Below are 11373 nucleotides of genomic sequence, written 5' to 3' on the forward strand. Positions count from 1 at the left end.
CCCTCACATAGGCTAGTCCTGTCAGGACTATGGGGCAGACAGAGGCCATGTGCCAGAGGCAGGCCATCACACAGGCTAGTCCTGTCAGGACCATGGGGCAGACAGAGGCCTTGCACCAGAGGCAGGCCCTCACACAGACTAGTCCCGTCAGGACCATGGGGCAGACAGAGGCCTTGTGCCAGAGGCAGGCCCTCACACAAGCTAGTTGATATTGACTGTGGACTTGACTGGATCAAAACTCTCCCAGAAGATCCTCAAAGCTCTTGTGTGTGAGGCGGGGACTAGTCACTCACCGGGGCTCTGACAGTGCAATCCATCAGTGGATTCACCATTCAGACTGTAGCAGGTATGGGGACTGTCAAAGGGGAGACGTGGTTAGAGGAAGTGGGTCACAGGGCTTGCATCCTTGGGTCCCTTCTGGTTACGGCTTATCTACCCATTCTGTCTTGTAGGATGTCAACAGTTCTGCCTTGACACTAGGGACATGGATAAATCTTCCCCCATTTGCATCTTTCAGCCAGGCTGTTGCAGCAACTCTCTAACACAAGGGTGAAGCTAGATATAGGTGAGACGTACCAGAATGCACGCCTATCTCAAGACTTAACTTGCTCAGTATCCGTCAGACAATAGACTTGGACATCGCTGGCTGGCACACTGCCCTCTGATGGCTATCTCAGGATTCGGTTTGTCCAGTAGAGGAGCCATGACTCCAGGGCTATCTGGGCAGCAGACATCAGTTCTGATGAAGATGGAGGGAGTTGTGTGGTGTCAAGCAACAGAAACACTGGTCTGACGGGGCTGGATAAAGTAAGTGGGTCACAGAACAAAGGCGAGAGACAGGAAGGAATCTGGGGAAGGTCTCTGTATGTGTGTGTGTGTGTGTGCATGTGTATGTGCGTGTGTGTGTTTGTGTATGTGTGTGTGCGTGCATGTGTGTACATTTGCACGTGTGTATGCGTATTTGTGTGTGTGCATGTGTGTGCATGTGTGCATGCGTGTGTGTGTGTGTGTGTGTGCATGCGTGTGTGTGTTGAGGGTGGATTGGATATTGGTAGAAGTTGAATAAGAGAGGGTGTGGGTGGAGAGGGTAATCAGAACGCATTACATACTTGTATAAAATTGTCAAAGAACAATCTCTTTTAAAAAGTGGAGACTTAGAAAGATACTTGGTGGGCTCCTCTGCTCTCTACAAGCACATAGACAGACCTGCACTTGAGGGGGCATGGATTGAAAGGGGGAGGAAGGGGAGGGGAGGAAGGATGGAGGACTAGAGAGTAAGCCAGAGGTGTGGTGGGGGAGAGAGAGAGAAAGAGAGAGGGGGAAGAGGGAGAGGGAGAGGGAGACAGAGACAGAGAGACAGAGAACATCTGCAAATGCACAAAACTTGCGAGCACCCCCGCCCCAGCCCCCACCCCACTGTGTGAATAGTGCCATAGGAAAGTGGAGAAAGGCAGGAGCCAGCAGTGAGAGCCTGAGGGTGGTGATGCTGCTTGGTGCTAATTTTAAGTAAATATTGCTTGTCAATAATAATAATAATAATAAAATAACAACAACAACAACTACAAGCTTGGAAAACAGCTTAGAAGTTCCTCAAAATGTTAAATATAGAGTTGACATGACTCAGAATTCCCACTTGTAAGCACATACCCAAGAGAAACAAACAAAACGCTCCCACACAGAGCCTCTTGCGCACATGTCCAGGGAGGCACCACACTAGAGCAAAACAGAAGCTGCATGCACACATGAACGCGGGTAAGCATGGGAGAGGGCGATTGCTTAGCAAGACAGGGGCTGAGTAGCTGGTGTGTGCTACAGATGAGCCTCAAATATGCTGAGTGGACGAAGCCACTGCAGAGGGTCACAATAGGGTGCCACTTCACGTGTGGGGAGTGCACAGAAGGAGTCCACGGAGCAGGTTTACAGGCTACCTGGGGATGTGTATGTGGAGAACAGTGAACAGAGAACAGTGGCCAGAGAATAGGATTTCTCTGTGTAGCCCTGGCTGTCCTGGAACTCACTCTGTAGACCAGGCTGGCCTCGAACTCAAAAATCCACCTGACTCTGCCTCCCAAGTGCTAGGATTAAAGGCATGCGCCACCACTGCCCGACTTGTAGTGAACTATTCTAAAAGTAAATCGTGGTCATAGCTGAACATGCTGTCAAAGTACTGAACTGCATACTTTTCTGTTTGAGACAGAGTTAAACTGGCCTTGAATTTGCAATGTAGCCAAGGCTGATGCTGAATTCTAATCCTCCTGCCTCTACCTCTCAAGAGCTGGGATTACAGGTGTGTGCTCCCATGCCCAGCTGAATTGTTCATCTGAAAGGAACATATTAATAATATGTGTCTTGATGATGTCAGAATGAGGCCTCTGTGGCTGGAGAGAGTGGTCTGGAGAGCGCCTGCAGAGCAAGCGTGAGGACCCACATATGAAAGCCGGGTGCTGTAGCACATGTTTGTGGTAACAGTGCCAGGAGGCAGACAAGAGGCTCCTGGGATTTACTGGTCAGCTGCAAAACCTACAGCAGAGATGGACAAGCAGTACGGTAGTCGGAGTCAGTGGTGTCTTTAGGAACACCAACAAAAAGAACAAGCATTTAGCCCGGCAGTGGTGGTGCATCCCTTCAGTCCTAGCACTTGGGAGGCAGAGACAGGACGATCTCTGAGTTCGAGGCCAGCCTGGTCTACAGAGTGAGTTCCAGGAGAGCCAGGGCTATACAGAGAAACCCTGTCTCGAAAAAACAAGAAATAAACAAACAAACAAGAACAAGCATCTAGCAGGATGTTCCCCTTAGAGATAAGAGTTGTCCTCCCTCCAAGGACAAGAGAGAAGATTTGGCTTACTGACGCCAGCTGTGGGGGATGCTATCACCACCCAGTGTGAGGCAGAGCAACTGAGCCTAGGGAGGTGGCTCAGTGGATGAGCGTGCTTGCTGCCTGTGAACGCCCATGGGAGGACCAGGTCAAGATTCCCAGCACCTGTGCATACAGCTGGGTGTGCCCATGCACTCCTGTAATCCAAGGGCTGGGTCTGATGGGAGCTCAGAGGGTAAGGAGGTCTGCCGCCAAGCCTGACAACCCATTCAGCCCTTAGGATCCACTTAATGGAAGGAGAGAATGGACTCCTGTAGATTGCCCTCTGACCTCTACATGTGTGCCGCCCCGCTCACGCCCAAACGCCACACACACCATCTGTCTGTCTGTCTGTCTTTCTCTCTTTCTTTCTTTCTCTCTTCCTTTCTTTCTTTCTTCCTTTCTTACTGCCTTTCTTTCTTTCCATCTACCTTTTTTTAAAGAAAGAAAGGCATCCCTCCCTGGGTCTTGCTGGCTTCTGGCTTGCCTTAACCATAGAGAACCCCAGTTTCAATGAAAGACTATGAGTCATGTGAAAGCTCCATAAAAGAGGATTCCTCTCCCTCTGGATGACAGACACTTTTGTAGACTTGCATATTATACACATACACTCCACACACACACACACACACACACACACACACACACACACACACCACAGGCACACACCACACACACACACACACACACACACACACAGGATTATTTTCTTTCGAGAAGACATCATTTTAGGGCTAAGAAGATGGCTCAAAGCTTGTTGCTGCCTAGCCGGACAATCTGAGTTCAATCTCTGGAACTTACTGGGTGGAAGGTTCAAGCAGATTCCTGCAAGCCGTTCTCTGATGTAGATTTGTGAGCTGTGGTGCCCTCCCCAGAAACACACATATCCCGTCCTCCTTCATATTCACCACACACTTTTACCGTAAAAGAAAAATGACAGAGGCGGACATGGACTGGTGGTGGTGGTGTGTGGCATGTGAGGTCACTGTTCTGTGTGTGGGACTTTGGCTGCACGGGCTGAAAAGAGCTGTGGAGGCCAAGGGCGGTGAGAGCTGCCGCTGTCTCGATGTGTTTACTGCATTGCTGCTTCCACAACCATCTGGGGCTCGAGCTAAGTTATTTGCAACCCTGTCACGCCCCATCACCTCTGGCCTAGTTCAGACTTCCCTTCCAGAGAGATCCACTGTGAGGTCTGGTCTTTCTCACTGTGCTCACTCTGAACTCCACGGCTGTTGACCATGGTAACCAGAGTGTAGCACCAGGGACATCACCAAGCTCCTCTCTCTCTCTCTCTCTCTGCATGCGCGCGCGTGTGTGTGTGTGTGTGTGTGTGTGTGTGTGTGTGTGTGTGTGTGTGTTTGCTGTAAGCTCTGCACAGCTCTGGAGAAGGCATTGAGGACACCATAAGGACCGAGTGACATCACAGCCTGCAGACCCCTCCCCGCCTGCCTCATCTTTCCCTCCTCTGCCCCCCTTTTCTCCCCTCTCCTCTCCCTTCTATGTCCCTCTCCTCCTCTCCCCTTCTTCCCTACTTTCTCCCCTCTTACCCTGACTTCCTGACTCCTCTCTCTTGCTCTCTCTTCCTTCCCTTCTCCTCCCTGCCCCTCCCATCTGCTAGTGGGACAGCAATGTCTACGGTTGTCCCTCCAACCCCATTCGCATCCTTCTCTCTGGGACCCATAAGTGGTATATTGTCCTGTTATTCCTTGCTTCTTGTGTGGTCTCTGGATCTTGCCTGACCACACAGCTGAATCGCCTGTCCACCCGGTCAGGGCTGCCTGCAAGAGTGGCCACTTTGGTAATGATAAACTGGATACAGAATTAATCACATAATTTATAAAACAGCAACTTTTTTTTTTAAGAAACTGAACACATACATTCTAGGGGTTTGGAGCTGGGTAAGGACACAAATGGTGGAGCAGAAAAAACATTCAAAAAGTATCATTCAGACCCTATCAATATGGACTATGAATGAATAATAAATAGCGTCCCTTCACACTTTGAGCATGAGAAGCAGATGGAGACCCCTTAAAAACCCACAACTTCTGATATTAGTGTAGGTAAAGAAACATCTGGATAGTTCTAGAAATATCACGTGCAAACTGCAATTTAAAAGCTTCTACAAAAGAAATCTCTCAGCATAGTCTGTCTTTTTATCTTATATGTAAGAGAGTTTTGCCTTCAAGTATGTGCACCATGTTCCATGCAGTACCTGGGAAAGCCAGAAGAAGGTGCCAGATCCCCCAGAACTGGAGGTACAGTAGTTGTGCGACATATGCATGCTGGGAACAGAACCAGGTCCTCAGTGCTTTGAAGCACCAAGCCACTTCTCTGGCTCCAGTGCAGACTGTTGTGTGAATTTACCAAGAGGTCACAGAAAATGATGATAATCTTGAACAAGCTACTCCAGAGAAGAGAGAAGGAGACCTTCCCCATGTTTTACTGAAGCAATCCTAAAATATTCTGATTCCAAAGCCTGATGAGTTTTCAAGAAAGGAAAACTTCAGAGGAATCTCTGAGTGACCCCAGAGCGCTCCTGAACAGCACAGTTGCTCAGAGGAAAAGCACATACCTATGAGATTTCAAACCCGGACCCATAACCTTAACCCAGTAAATAAATACAGAGTCAGTTCCACGGGTCTGCACTCAGAGACCTAGCAACTGTTTACATCATCACCTGCGGTTGCCAGGGGCACCAGTGAGTGCTGAAGATAAAAGGACCCACCAGTCACCCCAGCACTCTCTCTCTCTCTCCCCCCCTCCCTCCCTCCCTCCCCCCTCTCTCTCTGCATCCCTCCTCTCTACAGGTGTGATCTCTCCCTCTTTCTCTTCCCCCCCTCCCTCCCTCTCTCTCCCTTCCTCCCTCCCTCCCTCTCTCTCCCTCTCTCTCTCCCCCTCTCTCTCCCTCCCTCCCTCTCTCTCCCTTCCTCCCTCCCTCCCTCTCTCTCTCTGCATTCCTCCTCTCTACAGGTGTGCTCTCTCTCTCTCCCTCTCTCTCTCTCTCTCTCCCTCTCTCTCTGCACTCCTCCTCTCTACAGGTTCTCTCTCTCTGTCTCTCTGTCTCTGTCTCTGTCTCTGTCTCTCTCTGTCTGTCTCCCTGTCTATATGGTGATTTCCCTGACTCATTCTCTGAGACCAGTGAACCCACCTGAGAACCGCCCTCAGCAAACCTTCTTTTATATTCTCAGTTCGGCTTGACTTGACTTATTCCATCAGAGGGGAAAACCTACTAAATCCCCAGTAAACTGTGCTGATTTCGTGCAGGAGGGACCTTCCTAAAGGCTCAGCTGATTAGAACTTCAGTGATTGCGCAGGGGTTGGAATGTTGCAGGTCCAGGGTCTGGTTGCTATTTGTCTCAATAGCATTTCTTGCCCATCTTTGTGTCTGACCTAGCAGCCTGCTACTGTCAGCTGCAGGAGGGGTCCACCTCTGAGCTACAGCCCAGCCACACTTGCCCACTTATGTCTGAGGCCCAAGTGGTTTGGAGGATGGACAGAGATCATCAAGAAGAGAAGAGATCATCATGATGAGGCAAGAATTGGAAGGTGAAGGTGAAGTAGCTGTCAGTGGGGAGACATGCAATTTATAGGCGAAGTATCGGAGCTGATAGTTAATGAATGCAGGCAGTAAAAAGAAAATCAGTATGTCAGGGCTGGAAAGACAGCCCAGTGGGTAAAGGTGCTTGTAGCCAAGCCTGGGGACCTGAGTTCAGTCCCTGGGTCCCCTGTTGTGGAAGGAGATTGATGCTGCTAGTTGTCCTCTGATCTTCACAAAAGCAGTGTGGCACTTGAGAGCTCATACAGGTACAAATATACTATAAACAGAAATGTAATCTTTTAATTAAAACAAAACAAAACAAAATGAACATACCACTATTGTTGGCATCAAAAGACCAGTTTTGCAGATGGGCTCCAAACCTAGGATGTCACACATAGGTGACACCTGTTGCTATGACAACTGCAGACCTTCCCAGAGCCCACTTCCCACACTTACCTGCAAACAGGTTACATCGCAGCCCATATAAAAGACAGACCTTTCCCTACTTTCCACCTTCCCCCGCCCCATTCCCCTTTGCCTTTCTCTCTTTGTCCCCAGTAAAACCTCTTACTGGACCGGCTTTGGCCTGGTGTGCTGCTATTCTAACACATCAACTATACCAGTAGCAGGCAGGAAGTGACATTTAAAAATAGATGCTGGGTTGGTTTTAATTGCTAAGAAATAAACAACCTCTAAAACCCAGCAGCTTGAAGGAGAAACGGTAAGAGATTGTTACTGTTCACCACCCTCAGGTTGCTGGGCAGTCACTGACCTGGTTCCTCACAGCTTCCCTTAGCTGGGGGTCTGCCTCTGGGCGTCCATGATGACCTTAGGCTGGGACATCAGCTGCAAGAGAAGCTGCTAGCCCAGGGTATCTATGTCTGTGCCTCTCTGTCCACCTTGTCTTTTGTCCCAGAAGTCATTTCTTTATAGAGAGACCTCAGCACAATGCTGAAGCAGGAGGGGCATAGGCTTTGAGGTTTCTTGAGACCCAGACTCAAATATCATACTGTGGCTACCTTGAAAGACTGAATTTAGAAATTTGGAAAAAGCATGTTAATGGAAATGCATTAATGTATAACCTTTACTTAAAGAAAGCATAGGAAGTCTCTGTAACAAGCCAGGAATGTGGACTAGTCAGTTCCAGGAACAGGGTAGCAGTCAGCCATTAAGAAGATAACATTGCCCAGAACAAGGAACAGGACAGCGGTCAGCCATTGAGAAGATAGCATTGACCAAACCACAGGATATTGGTCATCTAAGTAGTCCTAGGAGCGGTCAGTCATTAAGAAGATAGCGATGACCAAACCACATTCCTCTAGACAATGAGTGTGCAGAATGACTTCCTTGAGATCTGGCTCAACTAGGTAGTGGGTTCCTTTAGAATTTTCTATTGTTCTCATGCTATGTATCCTTGGTCACCCCATCATCCCCCTTGGGTTGTGGTTTTTCCCTTTAAATATCCCTCACTCCTTGTGTTCGGGGTCGAACTCCTCTGGCCTGCCAGGCTATGAATTCGACCCAGGTCTGGCCTGAATAAACCTCATGTGATTGCAGCAAGGTCGGTCTCTCGTGAGTTATTGGGTGGTCATATTATCCCGAGACTTGAGTGAGGTTCTCCCCAGCTATGGGGGTCTTTCAACCTCAGCCACATTCTTCTGGCCAAAGTAAGTCACAGGGCCAGCCCAGAGGAGGGCTGGTGGAGGGGGGGGGAGGGAGATGCAGAAAACTTAGAGCCATGGCCCGTCTCCCTCACAGCTACAGTTTATAATGTCATGGAGGCATTCTGGCCAATGGGATCTTTATGCTCTAAACCAGTGTTTATATGGCTTTTGCCCTTTGAGAAGCAGATGTCAAGGAAGGAGGGGGGTGTGGATGAGGTGAATAAGATTGGGGATGGGGAGATGGGAGGTTATGGAGGAAGGGAGGTTGTCAGAGGACATTCAGACGATGTGGGTTGGACACTTGAGAGGCGGGAGGAAGGAAATGGGCCAACCTGACTTCCAAGGATTCAACCAGGCTAATGGAGTCCTTGGGTCCAAGATGGACTCCCCGTGGTCTCAGCTTGGCACCAAGGTGGATCCCAAAAGGCGGTTACCAGAGCCCTTGGTCAACTATTTCCTAGATGCAAGGGATTGCAGTGGTGGCACACCTCCACCCTTCCATGGAATGTTGTACAGTTACCGTCTGTGGGATCCAAATGTGTAAAGATGACGCACCTTCCCAATCTTGGGTTCCAATAACGTAACACATCTGTAACAGAAGCCTGGGGTTCCAACATCATAAACACATCTGTAACAGAAACCTGGGGTTCCAACAACATAACACATCTGTAACAGAAACCTGGGGTTCCAACAACATGAACACATCTGTAACAGAAACCTGGGGTTCCAACAACGTAACACATCTGTAACAGAAACCTGGGGTTCCAACAACATAAACACATCTGTAACAGAAGCCTGGGGTTCCAACAACATAAACACATCTGTAACAGAAACCTGGGGTTCCAACAACATAAACACATCTGTAACAGAATCCTAGCAGAAGCCAGCTGACAGTTCTAACCCTTAAGTGAATCCTGGGTGTCTCAAAGTAGGAGGCCTTTCTAAGAACCACTTTCTAAATAAACAGTTTGTTTACTTTAAAGCAATAATGCAAACACCTCCGGGTTTACTGGGGGATAAAGGAGCAGAGTGGACAGAAAAGAGTATCAGACTTGATCACTGTGGACATTTGCTTCACCAAAGGAAGAAATGAAACCCACCCCTCTCTCATTGTCCTGGGCTGGGATGTGGCTCAGTGGTAAAGTCATTGCTTTAGAACATGCATTGAGTTCCTTCTCCATCTCCGGTACACTGGGAGGTGGGGAAAGGGAAGTTATATAAGCACAAAGCAGTGATAACTATAGCAAATGGAGACAAACTGTAACTCCAGAGGAGGCGAAAGGCAAAACAGAACCTTTAGGGGCTGACAAGATGGCTCGGCGGGTGAAGGTGTTTGCCACTGAGAGAGACAACCTGAGTTGTATCTCTGAGATCTATACAGTGGAAGGAGAGAACTGACTCCTGCAAGTTGATTTTTGACCTCCACACATACAACTTATCACTCATGTCTGGACACACACACACACACACACACACACACACCACACCACAAATAGATAAATAAATGTGATGATAAAAAGAGCATTGGGTCACATGTTCAGGACTGTGGAGTGGGAATTACAAGTAGAAAAAACCATTTAAGTATGAATTGTATCTGAAATGGATGACATGTCCTATTGTAGTAAAATTAAGGACTTATCTATAAAATATCTATTTATCTATCATCTATCATCCCTCTATCTCTCTATCAATCATCTATCATCTAACTATATCTATCTACTATCTATCCATCTATCATCTACCCATCCATCTATCAATCATCTATCAATCAATCATTTATCTATTCATCATCTATCATCTATCAAGCATCTATCTATCCATTTATCCATCCATCTATCATCTATCTATCTATCATCTATCATCTATCTATCTATCTATCAATCATCTATCTATCTATCTACCTATCTACCTATCTACCTATCTATCTATCTGGTGTGTGTGTGCGCTCACACACATGTGTGTGTGTGTGTGTGTGTGTGTGTGTGAGTGTGTGCCACAATATGTAGAGGTTAGAGGAGAACTTGGGGAGTTGGTTTTTGTCTTCCACCATGTGGTTTTGGGGATCAATCTCAGGTTGTTGGGCTTGGCGGTAGCGAGCCTGGTTACTGCTGAGCCATCTCACCAGCCCTAGTTAAGAAACTGAACAAAGTCGCTTTGTGCTTATGTGTGAGTGTATGTGTACACATCATTTGCATTTGGGAGCGCTCTCATGAACGACTGAATTTCCTGGAACAGTCAATGGAGGTCAGGGGATGTGGGATCACTGGAGCCACCATGTGGCTGCTGGGAACAGAGCCTGTGTCCTCTGGAGGCACTCCTACATGCTGAGGAGTCATCTCTCCAGCCCTGACAGTCAGAGACTTTCTGATAAGCTAAGTGGTGAGAAGGCTAGCCTGTTTCTATGACAGGCTTCACGTTGGCAGTTCAGGAGAGTCTAGGCTTAAATCTCTGTTTCCAAGAATTGGGCAATTCCAGGCAAGTCCAGGCCTCAGAAGCTGCCTTGCCACCTGGCCTGAGTCAAGGACAGTGGGTCAGCAGCAGTTTCCAGACCTCCCCAGCAAGTTCCCAGCCCCCACACCCCATCACTGGTGGCCTCTCTGTCCTGGTAATGGGAGGCCCCGGCATGCTGGACTTCAGCAGAATAAGACTCTGCATTTACAGACTGAGTCCAGGGTATCACTCTTTGGCGAATCATGGACCTTTACCATGAGAACTAGAAGAAGAAATTATGCAGCCTTTAGAACTTAGTGAGAATACCCGTGGCTAGTGTGAGAGCAGGGCTGGCGGCCTGTAGTCCTAGCTGTGAGGATTCTGAGATTGGGGGGTTTACTCCCAATTCAAGGCCAGCTTGTGTTACATGGTGAGTTCCAGGCCAGTCTGGGCTACAGAGGTTTCTTGTCTTTAAATCAAACCAAACCAAACCAAACCCAGCCTTCTCTGCTGAGTTCACCTTAACTCAGGGACGATTAGAAACAGGCCAAACAAACTTCCCTTTTGAAACCAGAGGAAGAACAACAAAATAAATCCAAAGAAAACTGCAGGCAAGACAACAAAGGCAGAAATTAAAGAAACGGAAAACAAACAAAACGAGCTTGTCTTTCTTTTTTTCTTTTTCTTTTCTTTTTTTAAAAAAGACTCAACATGGATGGGGAGTCTGCCAACAAAAAGCATCAGGAAAGAAAGAAAGAAAAAAAAAAGACACAGACAAGGGAGCAGCAAGTGCACATAGGGGCAAGTGCACATAGGGGTGAGTGTACATAGGGGAGAATGCACATAGGGGCGAGTGCACATAGGGGCGAGTGGACATAGGGGCGAGT

This window comes from Mastomys coucha, unplaced genomic scaffold, assembly GCF_008632895.1.
Source record: "Mastomys coucha isolate ucsf_1 unplaced genomic scaffold, UCSF_Mcou_1 pScaffold5, whole genome shotgun sequence".
In the NCBI taxonomy this organism is placed as follows: domain Eukaryota; kingdom Metazoa; phylum Chordata; class Mammalia; order Rodentia; family Muridae; genus Mastomys; species Mastomys coucha.